Here is a 22,837-nt window from a genome sequence, read left to right as displayed (position 1 = left end):
TCTCTTTCTGTATATTTGACCAAGCATTATATAAAGACATTTTTCTTTTAAAGGTACAGATAAGTTACCGATTTCAGCCAAATTTTTCAAATGTTGCATGTGGTTTAATGATTTCAGTTATGACTTAATATTTGAATAATGTCATAGCTCTCCAAATCTCCCATAATTACAATTCAATTTGTCAGAATTTACTTAATAGCCATGTGCCTAAGCATAAGGGAAACACTTGGTCTGTTTAGCAAACCTTCTGTTGAAACAGAAATACGGGAGATTATAGCTGTTGATTACTGTTTTCGTGTGAGTAGGATCTGCCGTATGATGCAAGATGGCTCCTGCCAACCCAGTCAGCAAAGGATTTTGTTTAGCAGAATTCTGTTTAATAAGAAAGAGTTTTGATACATAATCTTGTCTCAGATGGATTAAACTATTGATTTACCAATACTGTTCCTCCTTCGACCCAGGGGGACTCTGTTGATGCCACTTAGAATATTACAAACTCTCTGCCATATGCATGTTGTCTAGCCCATGCTTCAACCCTATCACCTTTCAGCAGATTGCTTTAGACAAGAGATCTCATGGGCAAGGAATCTGCAATGCATATAAGCTTACTTGCTGATTTAATACAAGAGAGTCCTAGACATTGACCTTGTCTTGAGTTATTCTAACTTGGCAGGGCTGTAACACTGCAAAGACCTGAAAAATCCCTTTTTAACAAGGCTACCTGAACCAAATGGCCCCAGTCCAAATACATGAAAATTTAAAGATGTCCAAGAGATCAGTGGCTTACAGTATTAAAGAGTAGGAAGACTGATGTTGCACTTACCTCAGGTATACTTATTTATCCAGTCAAGGATTCTGTCTCCAAGCATAAGAGCTGCTCTGTTATCACTTTATAAATTGCTGTGCATATTATTTCAGTAATGAACTGGGAGGAGACATTCTGTTTGAAGATGTTAAAGGTACCAAATGCCCCACTAAAATCCCCTGATGTTCAATTATTTGAAAGAAACGATTTCTCCTCAAAGCAGTTTGTATTTTTAATTTTTCCAAAAGCAGCAGCTAAGATATAATGTCCATAGAGCCCATGGTCTTTGGAGTGCCCACAGGTATTGCAGGCCGACTAAAGCCGTTCTCAAGGCAAGAGGCAGTCCAAGACCAGGATGCAGGTGCTTACAGTTTTGCTTACGAGTGCTTTCTTTCAGTGGGGGGAAAAAATCCCATAATTTTCCAGGGTAAGAGAGAAATTGGCAATACCTATCAACTTGGCACTAAGTAAGTCTAATTTGGCAAGATTTACAGCGTACCCAGCGCAGAAATGATCATATGCGCACATAATGTACTGTATCTTCAATGGCAGCCCTAATGCACTCTGTGCTCCTCTAATGACAGTGGCTGGAGCACAGGGGCTCCTTGGCAAACCCATCTCCACTATGATGTGTTGAAAATATTAGTTGTTGAAACCACGGGAAAGGAGGCAGGCATGGATATGTTTACTTCTGCATCAGGTCACTCTATATTCTATTGTATGTGGCATGGTCCAGGCTGACCACTCCTAGCAAGAAGCAAGAGAAGATAAAAACCAAAGTGTGCCAATAAAGGATGAGAGGTGGCCAGGAGCAAGGTTATTAGGATAGGAAACCCAAAGCCCCACTGGGCATGCTTTGGCAAGCATCTTTCCTTAGCTGAGCCTTAGTTTCCTTATTGTAACATGGTCAAGCTGAGTAGGTGATGTCTTAATGCATATTTAGCCTAATATCTATGGTAAATATGGTTAATCCAGAACAAACTTATAGGCAGCCTTTAACTTCCCCATTCTGTACTTCTATGGCGACCATCCACTTAATGCATTGGAGTTCTTAGCCTGAAACCTGCCCTTAGTGTTGTAAAGACAAAGTAAAGACATACTGTTGTGGGTTTCTAAAGGAGTTGTTCTGCGAAAAATTGTTTGGGGAGATATTGTTGGGGGAGTGCAAATGAAGAGAGGGTATGCTTTTATTTTGGGGTGGCAGGCACTGCACCAAAAATGAAATAAAAGTGTAACTGGTTTGGTGAATAATTGGGGCTCTACAAACAGAAAAGAGCATAATTCTCCCCTCACACTGCATCTCCAGTTTCTGCAAGCACGCTCTGTGGATTAGTTCTTTTCCTGCCCTTGGATGAACCCTTAGGCAGGTCTCGCCTCCCAGATGATAAACAAATGGTCCCTTGTTTGGGGATTAAAACTTCAACCTCATCTAATAATCACACAACTCCAGTCCAGTCCAGAATATTAATCAAGACTTCAAATGTGTATCCAGGTAAACCTTCCCCACCTTGGGCCTGACCCAGGCTGGCATTCTAGAGTACAGAGAAAGGGCAGAGCCACCTCCTCAGTACTTCCTAGCTGTGATTTTTGACACCTCTGGCTTTGGAGAGGATAATGAGGGAATTATAGGGAAGAGCAGAATCTTATCTGCCTGGTACCCCTGTGATCTGCCATTGGTGTCACCTCGACATGGCAGATGTCCAAAAGTGAGTCTGTCTTTTGGGCAGTTTTGTACATTTCTGGAGGACCCATTGCATCTCTTTTGTCTGGGTGCAGCTATCCCCTCAGTGCCTGCACTTCTAGCATTTTAGCTGCTGGATTGCTGTCTGTCCCCTGGAGGGATGGAAACCAGACTTTGTGATTGAAGAGGGAGTAAGGTCTAGAACTAGGGTTGGGGTTGAGTAAGAAAGAAACTGAAGGTGCTCTGACTTCATCATCAATTTCTCAGGCTGAAGGGTGCCTGAGCTATGGGAGGGAGAATATATTTTGTAAAAATTATGATCAGAACATTTAACATGAGACTAACCCTCCTAACAAATTCTTAAGTACACAATACAGTATTGTTAAACCCAGGTATGATGTTGTACAGCAGATTCTAGGACTTGTTCATTTTGCGTACCTGAAACTTTTATATTGATATGATTTTATTATTTATTTATGTATTTATTTATCTTAAAGATTTTATTTATTTATTTGAGGAGGGAGAGCAAGAGGGAGAGGGAAAGAGAATCTGAAGCAGGCTCCACGCTGAGCTCAGAGCTCAATCCCACCACCCTGGATCTCATGACCCTCAGATCAGGATCTGAGCCAAAACCAAGAGTTAGATACTTAACCCGCTGAGCCACCCGTACCCCAATATTGGATAGGAATTTAAAGTTCTGATTATCTATCTGGACTAGACAAAGATACTTAGACTGGACAATTTTTTTTTCAATGCCCAGACTAAGAAGCAAGTTGTTTGTTCTTTAGAAGTATTTGCTAAAACTTATATGCTATTTCATATTTTTCTTTGTGTCCAATAGAAGTGTTCCATTTTACATTTTATTTGCAATGTAGGACTCTTGGCCTACATAGTTGGTTACATTTCTTTTTTTTTTTTTCTTTTTTTTTTTTTTATTAGTGTTCAATTTACTAACATACAGAATAACACCCAGTGCCCGTCACCCATTCACTCCCACCCCCCGCCCTCCTCCCCTTCTACCACCCCTAGTTCGTTTCCCAGAGTTAGCAGTCTTTACGTTCTGTCTCCCTTTCTGATATTTCCCACACATTTCTTCTCCCTTCCCTTATTTTCCCTTTCACTATTATTTATATTCCCCAAATGAATGAGAACATATAATGTTTGTCCTTCTCCGACTGACTTACTTCACTCAGCATAATACCCTCCAGTTCCATCCACATCGAAGCAAATGGTGGGTATTTGTCATTTCTAATAGCTGAGTAATATTCCATTGTATACATAAACCACATCTTCTTTATCCATTCATCTTTCGTTGGACACCGAGGCTCCTTCCACAGTTTGGCTATCGTGGCCATTGCTGCTAGAAACATCGGGGTGCAGGTGTCCCGGCGTTTCATTGCATTTGTATCTTTGGGGTAAATCCCCAGCAGTGCAATTGCTGGGTCGTAGGGCAGGTATATTTTTAACTCTTTGAGGAACCTCCACACAGTTTTCCAGAGTGGCTGCACCAGTTCACATTCCCACCAACAGTGTAAGAGGGTTCCCTTTTCTCCGCATCCTCTCCAACATTTGTTGTTTCCTGCCTTGTTAATTTTCCCCATTCTCACTGGTGTGAGGTGGTATCTCATTGTGGTTTTGATTTGTATTTCCCTGATGGCAAGTGATGCAGAGCATTTTCTCATATGCATGTTGGCCATGTCTATGTCTTCCTCTGTGAGATTTCTGTTCATGTCTTTTGCCCATTTCATGATTGGATTGTTTGTTTCTTTGGTGTTGAGTTTAATAAGTTCTTTATAGATCTTGGAAACTAGCCCTTTGTCTGATATGTCATTTGCAAATATCTTCTCCCATTCTGTAGGTTGTCTTTGAGTTTTGTTGACTGTATCCTTTGCTGTGCAAAAGCTTCTTATCTTGATGAAGTCCCAATAGTTCATTTTTGCTTTTGTTTCTTTTGCCTTCGTGGATGTATCTTGCAAGAAGTTACTATGGCCGAGTTCAAAAAGGGTGTTGCCTGTGTTCTTCTCTAGGATTTTGATGGAATCTTGTCTCACATTTAGATTTGTGTGGAATCAGAAAAGACCCCGAATAGCCAGGGGAATTTTAAAAAAGAAAACCATATCTGGGGGCATCACAATGCCAGATTTCAGGTTGTACTACAAAGCTGTGGTCATCAAGACAGTGTGGTACTGGCACAAAAACAGACACATAGATCAGTGGAACAGAATAGAGAATCCAGAAGTGGACCCTGAACTTTATGGGCAACTAATATTCGATAAAGGAGGAAAGACTATCCATTGGAAGAAAGACAGTCTCTTCAATAAATGGTGCTGGGAAAATTGGACATCCACATGCAGAAGAATGAAACTAGACCACTCTCTTTCACCATACACAAAGATAAACTCAAAATGGATGAAAGATCTAAATGTGAGACAAGATACATTTCTTAAAATACATCTTAAAGTATGAACAACTTCCTTCCTATATCCATCATCAAACATCACCATCAATGATGCTTTCACTATTTCTTCTTTGTTGTTGTTAAGATTTTATTTATTTATTTGAGAGAGAAAGCGAGAGCAAGAGCAGAAGCAGGAGGAGTGGCAGGCAGAGGGAGAGGGAGAAGCAGACTCCTGGGTGAACAGAGACCTCTATGTAGGGCTGGATCTCAGGACCCTGTTTGTACTCATGACCTGAGCTGAAGGCAGATGCTTAATCCACTGAGCCACCTAGGCACACCGCTTTCTATTCCTCTAGAGAAAACAACTTTTGTGCTTTCCACTGGGCTCTGACTACTTCTCTGTGTGCCCAGTGGTCAGTGAGGAAGAATGTAAGAAATCCCAGGAGATAGGAATTTGTGGGAAATATTTTGAAAAGAGAACAGACCCATCAGGGACCTGGTACTCTACTCCTTTATCCCCCTGTCATCTGCTGTGATGGCTCAGAAATGAGTAGCAGCAATGAGACAGCGCATTGTTTGAATGACTTGGAAGGGGAACATTTCTAATAATAGCGCCAGGACTAATGAACTTCACATTAATTAATGAAAGTGACAGTAGTTGAATCTTATTCAAATAACATGAATACAAATAAAAACATGCCCGGGCTTGCTTGTCACAGTGTTGCACTGAATGCTACAGTCTGTTAAATAGCTGGGTGTCAGCCAACAGGATACCTGGAATACTTCACAGAATAATACCCAATAGTTCACCAGTCAGTTTTGAATAAATGTGAACTATTCTTTTATGGGTTTAGGTACAGGAAATGAAGTACAGGCTAGATGTCTATATTTGTCAAAGAAAAGCTTCTCCTATATTTCCCATATAACTATGAAGCGTCCATTATCGGGTGTTTTCTCCTAATAGTGTTAGGAGGTGATGTCCTGAGATTTTTCTCGGACCAGTGAATTTCTTCCAGACTAATCTCACGAGAGAGCAGGTCTCCAAACAGGCAACTTCCGTGAAACTCAGAGAATGTGACTTTTGTAATCCTCTGTGGATACCTGGAATTGATAAAGACATGGTGTGCTGGTATCTTCACATATACAAATGGCCTGTGGTTGCCATTTTACATGTGCTGACTTGCAACTTTCTTTCAACAATTGGGTGGGACTCAATAGGTAGAATGACAGCAGCTGATTATGCTTTGTTCCTTTTCAGTATATATTCCCTCAACCTGTAGTATTTTGACTCTGCATTGCCAGAGAGTTTTATGGATCTCTCCAACGTAAGTTTCTTTAGAGCAGAGTTTCTCAACCTTGATGAGAGAAAAAATGCTTTACAGGTTGTAGATATAAAGGAAGTCACTTTAGATTTCTTTCTAAGTCAGCATGACTCTACATAAACTTCGTTTAAACTTTGAATAAAGCTCCCTTTCCACTTTAGAGATTCTAAAAGTTTTGTTCATTTTGCATTGACAACGTCAACACTACTGACATCTTGGGCAGGAAAATTATTGATGGTGATGGGCAGTGTATTGAGGGCGTTTTGCAGCATCCTTGGCCTCTATCCATTAGGTGCCAGTAGCAACTCTCCCCTAGCTGTGACAAGCAAAAATGTTTCCAGACCTGACCAAATATCCCCTGAGGGATTAAATCCCTTTTTAACTCCCTCCCACATTAGGACCAATGCCTTAGACAAAGGATCCTGTCTCCCCCTCAAGGCTCCTGAAAAGAACATTAATAGAGCATCAATGACTTAATATGAAAGCAAACCTGGAAATGCCCTGGTGTACTCTCCTTAGAGTCAGATTTTAAACTATGAGATGTGAATTATGCCGATTTTTAGGAGGAATGTGCTTTAACAGATCCATTGAGATGGGAAATATGGTTTCAATCTTTAAACAGACAATACTGTCTTTTATTTATTTTTTATTTTTATTTTTTTAAAGGATTTTATTTATCTGATTGAGAGAGGGAGAAAGCATGAGTTCAGGTGGGGAGGAGCAGAAAGAGAGGAAGAAGCAGACTTCACGCTGAGCAGGGACCCCAATGCAGGGCTTGATCCCAGGACCTTGGGATCATGGCCTGAGCCAAAGACAGATGTTTAACTGATTGAGCCACCCAGGCGCCCCATGGTAATGCTATTTTTTAAAGAGCAGGTGCTTTTTAAGAACAGGCTCCCATTTTCCATTGATAACAATTGCTGATAATACTATTAATACTAATATTTTAATGATTCAGAGCCTACTACTAGTAAAATCACTAAGTAAGATAGAGTAATGTAAATCAGTCTTTTTATTATAACAAATATGAAAGAAACACAGAATAAAGTGATACTACTTGGGATTTTGTTCAAGGGTGAAAAACAAATTTAATGGTAATAGAAGCAGAGGTAGGCAATAGGCAGAGATAGGAAAAATTTAAACATTACAGGACTAGAATGAAATACTAGGTAGACAAGGGTAATATAAGAGCAGAGTGGTCCAAAATAGTTTCAAGAGAAGCTTGTCTAAAATTGCCTTTTTCTCAGAGCTTCAGGTGAGAACCACTGTACAATTTAGTCTTGGGGAATTCACAATTGAGAATGTAGTTTCAAACCTCCCTCTCTTTGAACAAAGATCACTTAATGACAGACTTCATTTTGTTTTATTTTTTATTAATTTTCAAACAAAAGGTCTCACATACTTATTACCAAACCAACTTACTGGTGCAGAAGCATAGTAACAGAGAAAAGTCATTTTTCCAATAAAATGTGTCTACTGTTTAGATAGTAGTGATCTTACAGAGGGATACAAGCACATGGCCATCACACAGCATAAATATATGTCATCCCTTAGAGATCCAGCTTGTTTCTACAATTCCTCTCTTGGACCTGTATGGGATTTTATTACCAGTTTTCATCTGAATCCACTGGGAAATGGGATGATCCCGCTTTTGTGTCTTGGTCTGGAATGGCTTGATCCCGAATGTCTTGTGAGAAGACATGGTGGGGAACGGTCAACCCACACACACCATGATGGCAGAGAAAGGGAGAGTTAATGAGCATTTTAAATGCATTGCCTTTGCCATCTGATTTATTAATGCTTCCTGCAAGCTTGGAAAATTCAGAGCTGCTTTCTTTTCTCAGAAAATGGTCGGTGAAGAAACCACCATGCCTATGACCCCAAATCCTGTGGCTAACATCAAAATGAATAAAAGTGGAAATACAGCAAAATGGCAGAAGTGATTTTTGATTTCTTCCCTGTCCAACCTGTGAAGGAGTGCAGATCTACCTAGGCTTTGAGTGACCATCTCACCACTATGAAAGTTTTTTTAAAAATTATTTATTTATTTATTCATGAGAGACATACAGAGAGAGGCAGAGACATAGGCAGAGGGAGAAGCAGGCTCCCTGTGGGGAGCCAGATGCAGGACTTGATTCCAGGACCCCAGGATCACATCCTGAGCCAAAGGCAGACACTCAACCACTGAGTCACCCAGGCTCCCCACTATTATGAAGTTTTTAATCATGACTGTGGGAAATAACACTGATATATGTATAATATACATATATAATATATGTATATATATATGCGATATACATACATCAGTGATGTGTGTGTGTGTGTGTGTGTGTGTGTAAGCAGACTCCTCGCTGAACATGAGGATAACATGGGACTCAGTCTGATGATCCTAACCATGAATATTTTTAGAAACAAGGGACATGTTCAACTCAAAAAAACCAATTTTGCTTTCTTTGCCAAAAGAAGCTGCTCCACTTGAATACAGGAAATTAAATTTCTATGCCAAAAGCATGTTTACAGGTTGCCCCACTTATTTCCTTCTGATGCTTTTCTGAAAATACTTTCCTTTCTAATAATAGTTGATTAACTCAAATGAGTACTTATCAGGGCTCTGTCTTGGTCGCTGCATGAACTCTTAGCGAGCTATCTGCTAGGTATCCTCAGAATTTATCAGATGCCCACAAAGTTATTAGGGCTGAGAAAATTACTAATATTGAACAAAAATACTTTATGGGCTGAGATTATAACTCATTGTTCCCCAATTCATCCTTTAAAAATTAATCAAAAAGTTGGTATTTTATTTTCACATGAAAATTTCATTCAGATACATTTAAATGCCATAGGATTAGGAACACAAAAATGTTTTCTTCCACATATAAGTGAAATCCCATGGTATTTGTCTGTCTTTCTCTGACTGACTTATTTTACTTAACATTATACTCTCTAGTTCCATCCATTTTGTTGTAAATGACAAAATTTCATTTTTTTACTGTATAGATGTGTATATGTATATATAAATATATATGTATGTGTGTGTTGTGTGTGTGTGTGTGTGTATACAGTCTTTATCCATTCATCTGTTGATGGGCACTTGAGCTGGTTCCATAAATGGGCTATTGTAAATTATGCTGCTGTAAACATATATCCCTTTGAATTAGTGTTTTTGCATTTTTAAAGTACTCAGGAGTGTGACTTTCAGATTGTAGAGTAGTTCTACTTTTACCTTTGAACAACCTCCATACTGTTTTCTACAGTGGCTGCTCCTGTTTGCATTTCCACCAGCAGTGCAAGAGGGCTCCTTTTTCTCCATATCCTTGCCAACACTTGTGGTTTCTTATGTTTTGATTTTAGCCATTCTTACAGGTGTGTAGTGGTATCCTGCTATGGTTTGGATTCGCATTTCCCTGATAATGATGATGAGTGATGTTTGAGCATCTTTTCATGTGTCTGTTGGCCATCTGTATGTCCTCTTTGGAGAACTGTCTGTTCATGTCTTCTGCCCACTTTAAATCGGATTATTTGCTTTGTGGATGTTGAATTGTAAAGTTCTTTTGTATTTTAGATATTAACCCCTTACTGGATATGTCATTTGCAAATATCTTCTCTTCAATAGGTTGTTGTTTAGTTTTGATAGTTTCTTTTTCACCATGCAGAAACTTTTTATTTTGATGTAGTCTCAATAGTTTATCTTTGCTTTCATTGCCCTTATCTCAGGAGATATATTTAGAAAAATGTTGCTATGGCAGATGTCAGAGACATTACTGTCTGTGCTCTCTGCTAGGATTTTTATGGTTTCAGGTCTCACATTTAGGTCTTTAATCCATTTTGAGTTTATTTTTGTGTTTATCTTTGTAACTTTTTATTTTGAAATAGTTTCAAATTTACAGACCAGTTGCAAACAAGGTACAAAACACTCCCTCTGTTGTTCTCCCTGCTTGTGTTCTTTTGCTCTCTCAAATAAATAAATAAAATCATTTTAAAAATAAAATAGAGAGAATCATGTTTTTGTACATAGCCACAGAACAACTGTGAAAATCATAACACTCACACTGACAATATACTATCTAGACGTTATTCAAATTTTAGGCATTGTCTCATTTATGCATATTATGGGGAGAAAATGTGTGGCCAGGAGTCAATCACGAGTTGCATTACATACATACTCTGTCTTATGTGCTCTACTCTGGAACAATCCCTTGTTTTTTCTTTGCTTTTCATAACCTTGATGTATTTTCAGAGAACTTACCAGTAATTTCATAGAATATCTTTCAATTTGTGTTTGTGTGATGTTTTCTTAATATTAGTCTTAGATTACATATTTTTGCAAGCTTGTTGCAAAAGTGAGACTGTGTTCTCAGCATGGTGTATCAGGAGTCTCATGAGGTCATTTTGAACCATGACTGGATGATACTTTTTATTGCTTCATTAAGATGGTGTCTAACAGGCTTATTCTGTTATTATTAGTGTTACTTTATTTTTTAAAAGATATTTATTGTAGGGGACCTTTGGGTGGCTGAACAGTTTAGCACCTGCCTTCAGCTCAGGGCATGATCCTGGAGTCCTGGGATCGAGTCCCACATCGGGCTCCCTGTGTGGAGCCTGCTTCTCCCTCTGCCTGCGTCTCTGCCTCTCTCTCTCTCTGTGTCTCTCATGAATAAATAAATAAAACTTAAAAAAAAGATATTTATCTTAGAGAGAAAGACTGAGGGGGAGCAGGGGGAGGAGCACAGGCAAAGAAAAAGGCTTAATCATATTCACTGCTGAGCTCACAGCCTGACACGGAGCTCAGTCCCACCACCCATGAAATCATGACCTGAACCAAATCCAAGAATTGGATGCTTAACTGACTGAGCCACCCACATGCCCCTGTAGTGCTACATTAAAGTTACTATTTTTCTCTGTCATTAATAAGTATTTTGTGGGGAGATACTCTGAAGCTGTGTAAATATTCTGTCCTTTATCAGACCTCCACCAGTGGTTTTTGCATCCACTGATGATTTCTTGTCTGAAGCAGTTGTTACTACAGTAGTTGCCAAATCATGATTTTCTAACACCATAATTTCATCTTTATTAATTAGCTCTGAATACTAGTTTCCATTTCAAGGAGCTTGGATTCTTGAAGAATGGCTGATTTCAGGGCTAGAGGTGGGAGACTGAGATAAGCTTGGACTGGCTCATGGAACAAGAAATCATGGAGTTTCTTGAGAATGTTGGGAACATGTCAAAATGACACTAGAGCTGGCCCAAAAGAGTTCCACTGGCTAATCCTTATGTGGTTAGAGCACCAAAACTAGTAATGTAATGGATTATAACACATTGAATAAGAGATAAATAATATAAAAATTGATGGGTCTCTACTGTATGAATGAATCAATGAACAAAATGTAGATAGAAAGATCCTTCTTGGAGTAGAATGCCATTTTTTTTTCTTTTAAGGAGACATTGCTTGAAGAGGGTGTGTTATCGGTAAAATGCTAGTCAGTAAGTCAGAACTCCCTTAGCTCCTCAAAAGAGATATCCAGCACATTTTTCCTTATAGATATAGGGCACTGCTGGTAGAGAGGGACATGGGATTTTCCAGAAGTTTCTTTGCTATGAGACAGAGAATGCTGACCCAGGTGCCATTGGATCCTAGGAGAGTGGCACGGCAAATCCCTTCCCTCTTTTGATGACCAGACTAAGACATCTATTTTTATTCTTCCAGTGAGAACTACTGCTAAATAGGCAGCCCGGGTGGCTCAGCGGTTTAGCGCTGTCTTCAGCCCAGGGCGTGATCCCGGGGTCCTGGGATCAGTCCCACGTCAGGCTCCCAGCATGGAACCAGCTTCTCCCTCTGCCTATGTCTCTGCCTCTCTCTCTCCATGTCTCTCATAAATAAATAAAATATTTTTTTAAAAAAAGAACTACTGCTAAATATGTTTTATAAAACTCCAATCTATAATTTGGAAAGGGCCCATGGATGCTTCCTCACCTATGGACAGGTCAAGAGGCTCATCACCTGTCAGAACCGTAGACATGACTCAGTGTTTCCTACTGACAGTTCTGTCTCAAACATTTTGCAGCTTGGAGTAGAAAACCTACCCATTATATGTCTAAGTATTTTTAAAGATATATATGTAGCTAACAAATTCACTAAATAAAATATGTCTGTTCTCCTACCTTGAAAAACGCATCATCAGAATTACAAATAAAAGTGCCAGTGGGCTTTAGTATGGTTAACAATTAGCAACAGAATTGGCTGAATTTTATTATTGCACATATCTGAGTGTTCTCTTGCTTGTGCAGTGATGTTTCTCCACAAAAGGCTTTGGGAATGGATTTTGGTGTAGGTAACTTGTCTGGAGGTTATCCCAAGAAGCACAGGGGAGAGAACAAGGAAATCAAGACAGGAAAGGGGGGAAAAGCCAAAAAGTAAGTGACAGAGAACAGCTCAGCACCATGGACAGCTGGGACTCAGTTCCCTTTGGAAGCATATCTTTCACAAAACAAAACAAAACAAAACAAAACAAAGCAAAACAAAAGACACCCTCCCTCCACTTTTGCCTTTGTACATGTTCATGATAAAGTTATTTTTCTTTAACCTGTAGTACAATTACAGGAAATTAGTTTCTATGCCGAAAGCACGTTTGGAGGTTGATTAGTTTATTTTCCTCTGAAGCATTTCTGAAATTATTTCTCCTTTCTAAGAATAGCTGATTAACCTGAATGCATTTTCATTAGTGCCCCTCATTAGTGCAGTCCGCATCGAGGAATTGTGCATGGTGAGACAGGAGAGCTGGGGAACTTTATTCACCGATGTTGACTCTCTTCAGTTGCTGATTGTCTCTGAGAGTATCAAATTCCTCGTGCTTTGGGCTTTTCTGTGCACTTTCTGATCTAGATCCCATGACGCTGGAGAAAGATCTTAGGCAGAGAAGCAGGAAGTTGTAAGCCCTTGCACTGACTGTTTTTCTCCCCTCCCCAAATATTTTGTTTGTCTTATAATCAAGAATTTTATGTAATGGCTTCTACCCAGAATAATACACTAAATGCATTTTAAGTCTCTCAAATTGTATTTTCATCAAAGATAACACGTAGAACAAATATAAAATTAAAAGTATTATTTTCTATGTTTTTATTTGCTTATATATTTCAAGTGTCAGATATTTATTCATCAGTGTAAACCCCGACATAATACACCAACGTGATTTTCTGCATTTACAGGGGAAAACTCATGTTTTCAAATTAAAAAAAAATTTACATGACGAGGCAGATCAGAAATTAGACTCAATTAATGCCAAACTGTTAAAAACATTTATGTCCAGTTGAGTTTTTTCATTTCCTATTTTTTAAGCTACACCTAGGATTTTTTTTTTTAAGATTTTATTTATTTATTCATGAGAGACGCAGAAAGTGAGAGGCAGAGACACACGCAGAGGGAGAAGCAGGCTCCCTGCAGGGAGCCCAATGTGGGACTCGATCCCGGGACTCCAGGATCATGCCCTGGGCCCAAGGCAGGCACTCAACCGCTGAGCCACTCAAGCATCCCTACACCTAGGGTATTTTAAAATAACCTTTCTCTTTTGGAATAATTTGGGATTTACAGAAAGGTTGCAGAGATAACCAGAATTCCCAAATGCCGTCCCCAGTTTCTGCTCATGTTAGCATCTTACATTACCATGATATGCTTGTTGTAATCAACACACCGAGATTGGTACATTAGAATTGACCAAGCTTCCTAATTTATTTGGATTTCTGCCATCTTTCCACTGCTGTCCTTTTCTGTTTCAAGAGCCAATCCAACTTACCACAGTGCATTTAGTCTTCCTGTGTCCTTAGCATCCTCCGGCCTGTGACAATTTCAGTGTCTTTCTGTTTTTCACAACCCTGGAGTTTTCAAGGGGAACTGGTCAGGTATTTTGCAGAATGTCCTCAGCTGAGTTTGCTGCTGTCTTTGTCACACTTAGTCAGTGGTTAAAGGTTTGGGGGAAGACTACAGCAAGGTGAGGTGCCCTTCTTATTCTCATCACATCATGCCAGGGGGACACATATTACCCACATGACCAGCTGGTGTTCATTGGTTTCTCCACTATAATTTTACTTGCTCTCTCCAGCAGTGAGAACTTCCAGCCTACTGCCAGGAGGAGGGAGAAATGAAGCTTCATTCCATGTATCATTTGGAATCCTTTTATAAGGAAAATTTAGGTCTTTACTCCCATTAGTTATTGATTGAATTCATTTATTTATGTTTGTATGGATTCACCTATATTTATTTTACTTTTTGAATTATAATACCATATTATATAGTTTATTTCTTTGCTCAAATTCTTTCAGTTTTGGCCATTGGGGACACTTTTCGGTTGACTTCTGTTTCCCTTGACATGCCTTCATTTTTTTTTCAGCACTTCCTTACTTTCTGGCCCTCAAAGATATCTGGGCTCAACTTTAATATACCTATTATAATCCAGGAATAAATCATTCATCTAAGAAGCTTTGGTTCCTGTCATTGGAGAATAGTACAATAGAAACCAAGATTTGGGTATTAGGTGTGCTCACTGCTACTGGGGTGTCACTCCCTCTAGGCCCTTTCAGCAGAGTTATGAAATATCTGGATATATATTAACACATGTCTTATATTCCTAATTATCTCTAGCTATCATCTGAATATATAGTAAACTAAACATGAGTTTGTCTTTGACTGTAATTCATTACCACATGGTTCATTCTTGTTCCCTCCTATCACTTGATTATCTGTAACTTCTGTCTCTGACAATGAGAAACCTGGTTCTCATCATGCACTATCCATTTACTAATATGTTTAACTTTAGTACACATTTTAGACAGTTTTAGAATTGTTAACTGATTCCATAATGTGAAAAAAATTATCAACTAGAGTGCAGTGTTTATGTACTCTTCCATTTTTGTGTACTTAACCTTACAGTTTCTAGTCTGTAAAAACTGTTTTCAAAGTTCCTTATTGAGGTCAGCCCCTTTTTCCCCACCACCCCTCCAATGAAGTTATTTATACATTTGTATCATGGATCCATTTGTCATACTCTGCATTCCATCTTGGGATCCCTCTGATATTCTGTTTGATTTTATTTTTAATGTTCATGTTTAATGTTCACTCTTTGTAATGTATGTTTCCAGGGGTTTTGGTGAATGGATTTGGTCCACAAGTCCAGTACCATAGAGAACAGTTCCATGACCGTAAAAATTGCCTTCTGCCTCTCTTTTAAGCTCTCCTTTCCTATTATTCTAAGCTCTGAAGATCACTAATATGTTTTTCATCTCTATGAGTTTCCATCCAATTGCTTTTTTCTGATGTAGACAGATAACAGGTAGCTTTCAGGATCTGACTTTCTTACATAGCAAGATGCATTTCAGAGCCATCTATGTTGTGTGAATCAATAGCTTTTCATTATTGAATAGTATCCTATTGTATTGATGTAACAGCTTGTTTATGTATTCATCAGTTGAAGGACATCTTGATTGCTTCCGGTTCTGGGTAATTATGAATAAAGCTGCTGAGAACATCACATACAGGTTTTTGTGTGAAAACAAGCTTCTATTTCACTTGAATAAATACCTAGGAGCACAATTACTAGATCGAATGGTAAATCTGTTTCACTTTATAATAAACCACTAAACTCTCTTCCAAAATAGCTGTACTATTTTGTCTTCTCACCACCAGTGATGAGAGTCCTTGTTGCTCAGTATCCTCAGCATGTGATATTGTTAGGTTTTTAAAAAGTATTTTAGCTATTCTAATATATGTAGATTGGTATCTTATTGTGATTTTAACTTTCCATTTCCTAATGACAAATGATGGTGAGATTCTCTCAAATGCTTATGTGCCCATGTATTTGCCAAATTTTGGTGAAATGTCTGTTTAAATCTTTTGCCTGTTTTTAATTGTGCTTTTTGTTTTCTTATTGTTGAGTTTAGAAATTATATATTCAGAATACAAGTTATTTATAAGATATGTGATTGGCAAATATTTCCCCCATTCTGTGGCTTGCCTTTTCATCCTCTTAATAGTGTCTTTTAAAGATCAGAAGTTTTAAATATTAATAAAATCTAATTTATCTTTTTTTTAAAAAGTTTAAGGATTGGGTTTATGATGTTGTATTAAAAATTCATCTCTAAATCCTGAATCATGCAGATTTTCTCCTATAGGTTTTTGAAGAATTTTTATAGTTTTACATTTTACATTCAGGTCTATGATTTATATTGAGCTAATTTTTGTATAAGGTATAAGGTATGTGTTGAGGTTAATGTTTTTGTCTATAGACATCTAGTTGTTGCAGTACTATTTGTTGAAGAGACATTACTTTTTCCATTGAATTGCCTTTGCTTCTTTGTCAAAACCACTTCACTGTGTTTGTGTTTGTCTATTTCTGGCCTCTATGTTCTGTTCCACTGATCTATTTGCCTAGATTTTAACAATATCATGACATCTTGGTTACCATTGCTTTATAGTTAAGTTTTAAAATGTGTAAGTTTTTTTGCAATTGTTTTGTCTTTTCTAGTTTCTGTGTCATTCTGTTGGATTGTAGTTATAATTCTGCTACTCCAGATTTTATTTATGACCTAGGAACTAGAACCAAGACAAAAACTACCATGTTATAATGATATTATTCCTGTATTTACAAATTGCCTAGGAGCAACTGGTATTATAAAAACATATACTATAGTAGAAGGACGCAGTATTCAATGAATAGTAGTTACTATTATTGTCAAATATATCTTATAGGGTAATTGTGAAGAAACAATTATAATGTGTGAAGCTGCTTTGTAAAATCAAGTGCTATATGAATATACATTACTTTTGAGTTTAAACTGTATGATACCATATTTTATTCTTGCCATCTTCTGTGCATAAATGGACTATTGATCTGGATAAGGGTCATATAATTTTAGATGACATATGTGGATACTAAGGCTGTCTGGAGAAATAGATTAGCAAAATCTAGTAATGTTATGGCTAGGCACATCACTTCCCATTATTCCCTTCATTCAGAGAGTCAGGCAATGATTTCCTAGAAAATCATTTTAAAAGTCTGCTCATAGTATTATATATCTTTTAAGAGATGGAAGATCAATGAGCACCAAAAGGATGTTGCTTTGATTATAGCAAAGGATTCAGGCTTAATGTAGGAGCCCTTTCTTCCTTCCTTCCTTCCTTCCTTCCTTCCTTCCTTCCTTCCTTCCTTCCTTCCTTCCGTCCTTCCTTTTCTTTATTTTCTTTCTTTCTTTCTTTCTTTCTTTCTTTCTTTCTTTCTTTCTTTCTTTTTTCTTTCTTGTTGTGAGGTTGAACCCCTCATTGGGCTCCACACTGGCTGTTGAGCCTGCTTAAGATTCTCTCTCCATCTCCCTCTCCCTCTGCTCCTCCTCACCCCCATCCTCTCTCTCTCTCAAAAAAAAAAAAAAAAAAAAAAAAAAAAAGGGAGGAGGGGAAGGAAAAAAAAATAAAACCTGCTCTGTGTTCATGGATGGAACAAGAGGAACAGATTTCTAGATATCTTATGAGCTAATTCTCAGCAAAATTTTGTCACAGAAATTCAGTGGGATTTATTTATTGATATAAGTTGAATTAAAAATTAAAATGGTATGAAACAATTGCCATATATTTTCAATGAAAAATTCTCTCCAGCCTGTGTTTAAAACGTCCAGAAAGGCAAAATGAAGCATGGAATCTTTAGGAATAAAGTAATGTTGAAAGCCTTTATTAACATTCTTACTTCCAGTAATCGTGGAACACCTTATGCTTGGGAAAATTTTAAGAACAAGTAGGCAAGCTGGATAAAATAAAAAAATGTTCGGTATGAAGGCACTAGAGAGTTATCAAGATATTCAGAATTTGAGGTTTCAGTATCCCAGAGAAAAGAAACATGCTTTGAAATGCACTCACTCTTATTTTCTGTGAGCGTTTTCCATTCAAGAACATTATTCTGGGGGATCCCTGGGTGGCTCAGCAGTTTAGCAAATGCCTTTTTCCCGGGGCATGATCCTGCAGTCTTGGGATCGAGTCCCACATCAGGCTCCCTGTATGGAGCCTGCCTGTGTCTCTGCCTGTCTCTCTCTCTCTCTCTCTCTCTCTCTGTGTCTCATGAATAAATAAATAAAATATTTTTTAAAAATAAGACTATTCTGGAATTAGAAACAAGGATGTCTGACACCACAACTTATACTCAACATTTTACTATAAGTCTAAGTACAGTAAGTCAAGAAAAAAAACATTTAAAGCCTATTTCTATGTTATTCATAGAAAACACAGTTGTAGAAAATCACCTGAAAAAAAATTTACAGATAACCTATTAGAATGAAACAGTAAGTTTATCAAGGTAAAACCAAAGTATTTCTTTCTGTATTCTAAAAAAATTAAAGAATAAAATTAAATAATATTTTTATAATAACAAAGATGTCAAATACAAAGAATTAATCTATTGAAAGTTGTTCAAAATTCTACACATTCTACACAAACTTCTACACAGAAAACTATAAAACATTATTGATATGAGTACATATGAGTACATATATATATTTTAAAGATTTTAAAGATTTCATTTATTTGTTTGAGAGAGATAGAATGAGCAGTGGGGAGGGGCAGAGGGAGAGAGAGAGAGAGAGAGAGAGAGAAAGAGAGCAGACTTCCAGCTGAGCAGGGAGCCTGGTGCAGGATTCAATCTCAACACCCAGAGATTATGACCTGAGCCTAAGGCAGACACTTAACCAACTGAGCCATCCAGGCACCCTGATATATATATGTATATTTAAATATACATATATTTAAATCTTTAAATCTTTAAATATACATATTTAAAGATTTTAAAATTTATTTATTCATGAGAGACACAGAGAGAGAGAGAGGCAGAGAGGCAGAGACATAGGCAGAGGGAGAAGCAGGCTCCACTCAAGGAGCTAGATGTGGGACTCGATCCTGGGACTGCAGGATCACACCCTGGCCTGGGAAAGGGAGACATAAAGGTTCTAGATGATAAAATAGGAGAACATCTTCAAGATTTTAGGCTAATCAAAATTTTATTCAACAGTACACAAAAAATCTGACAATAAAATAAAAATTTAAAAATGGATTACACTAGATTTAAGAGCCTGGTTCATTAAATCCATCATTAAGAGTAAAAAAAACAACAGTAGAAAGGGAGACTATATTAGTATTCATATATTCTATAAAGAATTTGCATCTAGAATATACAAAAACTTTTGTAACTCATTAAGAAAACTATAGATCACACTCTATAAAAAATGGGCAAAATTTGAATAGGCACTTTATAAAAAAAGATATAAAATAGTCCCAAAACATATCAAAAATTGCTTGATATTATTAATTATTCATGGAAGTACAAATAAAACCACAAACTAATACTATTGTATACCTATCAGAATAGCAAAAATTAAAAAGGCTGATGATACCAAATGTTGAAATGATATAGACCACTTAAGAGTTCCTATACAGTGCTGGAGGGAATGTAATTTGGTACAAACAGGTTGGAAATCCATCAATATCTACCAAAGCCAAATATATAGATATCTAATGACTAAGAAATTCTATTCTTATATAGCCTCAAAAACTAATTTATTTCTTCATCAAAGAACAATGCATAAGAATTTTATAGCAGCCCTACCAGCAATAGCTCCAAAGTTGAAACAACTAAAACGAACAGATTCAATAAATAATTAGAGGGTATAAATTTTAGGCTTTCAAGTGATTTTTTTGTGGAAAATAGGAAAGAATGAGGAGTCAAGGATGAATGTCAGGTTGCTGTCTTGGAAATTGAGTGAAATTAGTTGCAAAAGAACACAGAAAGGGGAGCTGATTTGAGGGAGAAGATGTGCTCTGTTTTAAAGCTACTGACCTTGAGGTGAGTGGGACTTCAGCCAAATGTAGATATTTAGCTAGACATAAGGGTATGAATCCCAGAAGAGAAATCTAAACTGTAGGTACATTTTTTAGAGGTATAAACTTGTAGTTAGTAATTAAAATGAATGAAACCTCCCATAGAGATCAAACAGATTGAGATGTTGAGAGGACATATGACAGAACTGAACTGACATTTAGGGAAAGCACATGAAAAAGTCCAACAAAATATATTAAATCATTCAAAATTCAAAAGATACTTGAACACCTAATATATGCAAGACAGTTAGGCAATGGGCATACATCAGTATACCAAACATGTGAAAATCCCTGCCTTCATGTAGTTTACATTCTAGTGGGAAGAGACAGATAATAAACAAAAGATATAAGGAAAATAAATATTAGTTGGTAATAATGCTATGGAGTAAAAATAGCAGGAAAGGGAAATTTGTAATTTTTAAAATTTTTAGTTTGCAAAATATATATAACCTAAAACTTAACCATCTTGACCATTTTTAAGTGTGCATTCAATAGTGTCAGGTACATTCACACTGTTGTGCAACCAATTTCCAGAACTCATTTCACCTGGAAAAATGGAAACTCTATATCCATTAAGCAATATCTTCCTGTTCCTCTCTCCCCCAGCCCCTAGTAATCACCATTCTACTTTCTGTCTCTAAATTTGACTGCTCTAGATACTTCATGTAAGTGGAATCATACAGTATTTATCTTTTTGTAACTAGCTTATTTTAGCATGATATCCCATGGGTTGATCCATGTTGTAACATATGTCAAAATGTCCTTACTTTTAAGGCTGAATAATAGTTCATTGTATGTATATATTATGTTTTGTTAGTCTGTTCATCAATGCACATTTGGGTTGCTTCCCACCTTTTGTCTCTTTTGAACCATGCTGTTGGGAATGTGGATGTACAAATAGCTGTTCTAGTCCCTACTTTCCACATCCTGAGGAGTGGAATTGCTGGATCATATGGTAATTCCATCTTTTTTTTTTTTTTTATATATATCTCCATACTGTTTTCTATAGTGGCCGTGGCCGTACCATTTTACTTTCCTACACAAATAGTGTATAAGTGTTTTAACTTCTCTATATTATCAATAACACTTGTTTTCTGTTGGGAATTTGCAGTTTTAAATAAGGTGATGAAAGATAGTTTTATGAATAATAACCTTAAGAAAGTGAGGGAATGTGCCATGTGGATATCTGGGGAGAATAGGTAAATGACAAGAGAAGACAGAAAAGGAAGAACAAAAATGAGCCACATAAGCCAAGAAAAGTGGAGAGAAAGATAATAATCAACAGAGGCAAAAATCAGTATTAACAACATCTATCTCCTTAAGTGTGAAAGAGCTACATGGAGATCAGTTGGTGACCTCAACAAGACCCATTCCGGTGGAGCTATGTAAGCACAAACTCCATTAGAGTGGATTGAGCCATGAGGAGGTATGCTCATGTAGGAAGTTTGGTTGTAAAAAGGAAGAGAGTGTTAGTGATATTGCTGGATGAGAATGTCAGCTGAACAATTCCTTCTAAAGATAGGAATGTCTTGAGCAGATATAAATGTTAATGGGAAGAAGCCAATAGAGAGAGAGAGGTAGTAGCAGAAGATATAGGAATGAGAAGATCATCAATGGGGTAAAATAGTTTCTGGGAAGATAAGAGAGATAGAGATTTAGGTAATGAGTTAGTCTTTGATGAAAGGTGCAAGGAGGAGACCTTGGGTGTTGCAGAAGGGGTGTAGCAGACATGTGGTGGCCTTTGGATGGTGATGTCTGCTTCACTACGAGGTCAGATGAGCTCACCTGCTGGGATGATGGGATTTGATATTTAAGATGAGGAGATAAAATCTTATGATTTTCTGTGGGGGAACCTAACTGGAAAAAAATATAAGGATTTGTGGCCAGCACGGTCTCCACTTGAGATCAGAAACCATAGCTAAATGTTTATGCTAGCTATTTAATGTAGAATTGTTTTTATGGGAAAATTATGCTTTAATGAATAATTTACACACATTTAATCACACCCAAAGAAAGCTTAGATCATTGGTTCATGCATCCCTATCTTGAGTTCGAGACCTCTATATATCTGATGACAGCTACCTGAATTGGAGGAATAGTGCTTAGAAAGAAAGAACCTGGTTTGGTAGGCTCAATTTTTCAAAATCCTTTGAAGGAAGAAAGTGATGGGAATAGCACAAATGTGAACTCATAAGAAGGAAGAGTACTTTGATTCATAATAAACATTTAGAATTTAAATGAATACTTGCCAATTTAGAAACTGCGCTTTGAAAACATTTCAGTTATCTGTGCTGCCCTAGGAATTTCTTGGTGAAAGACTGAACCAGCAATTACAAACTTTACAGATGAGGAATGCACATGTCCCCTGCCTGGTATCTGTTGCAATTGCCCTTTATTCAATCACCCACAGCTGGAGTAATTGGATCTTTAGGTACAGGTTAATGGGATAATTAGGCAAACACGATCAAACTTGTATACTATAAGGAAACGGATGACTGCTGTCTCCCAGCCACCGTGCTTGTGCAACCTGTTCTTCATTTCTATGGGCAATAAAGTAGGAGATGGATTAGCTGCAAGTGATTTCGTCTGTCTGTAAGGGAAAGTGTGGTTTGATTTAAATGATTTTTTTTTTAAGAGGCAGCTACTGGGATAACTAGCTTGAGATGAAATGGATGAGGTATGCCTGCTTCACAAAAGCCAGTGTAATTCAGCCCTGGTATTTCAGAGTCCG

The sequence above is a fragment of the Canis aureus genome, chromosome 37 (genome assembly GCF_053574225.1).
Source record: "Canis aureus isolate CA01 chromosome 37, VMU_Caureus_v.1.0, whole genome shotgun sequence".
Lineage (NCBI taxonomy): Eukaryota > Metazoa > Chordata > Mammalia > Carnivora > Canidae > Canis > Canis aureus.
The sequence above is the reverse complement of the archived record's forward strand: the minus strand, read 5'-3'. Positions refer to the sequence as shown.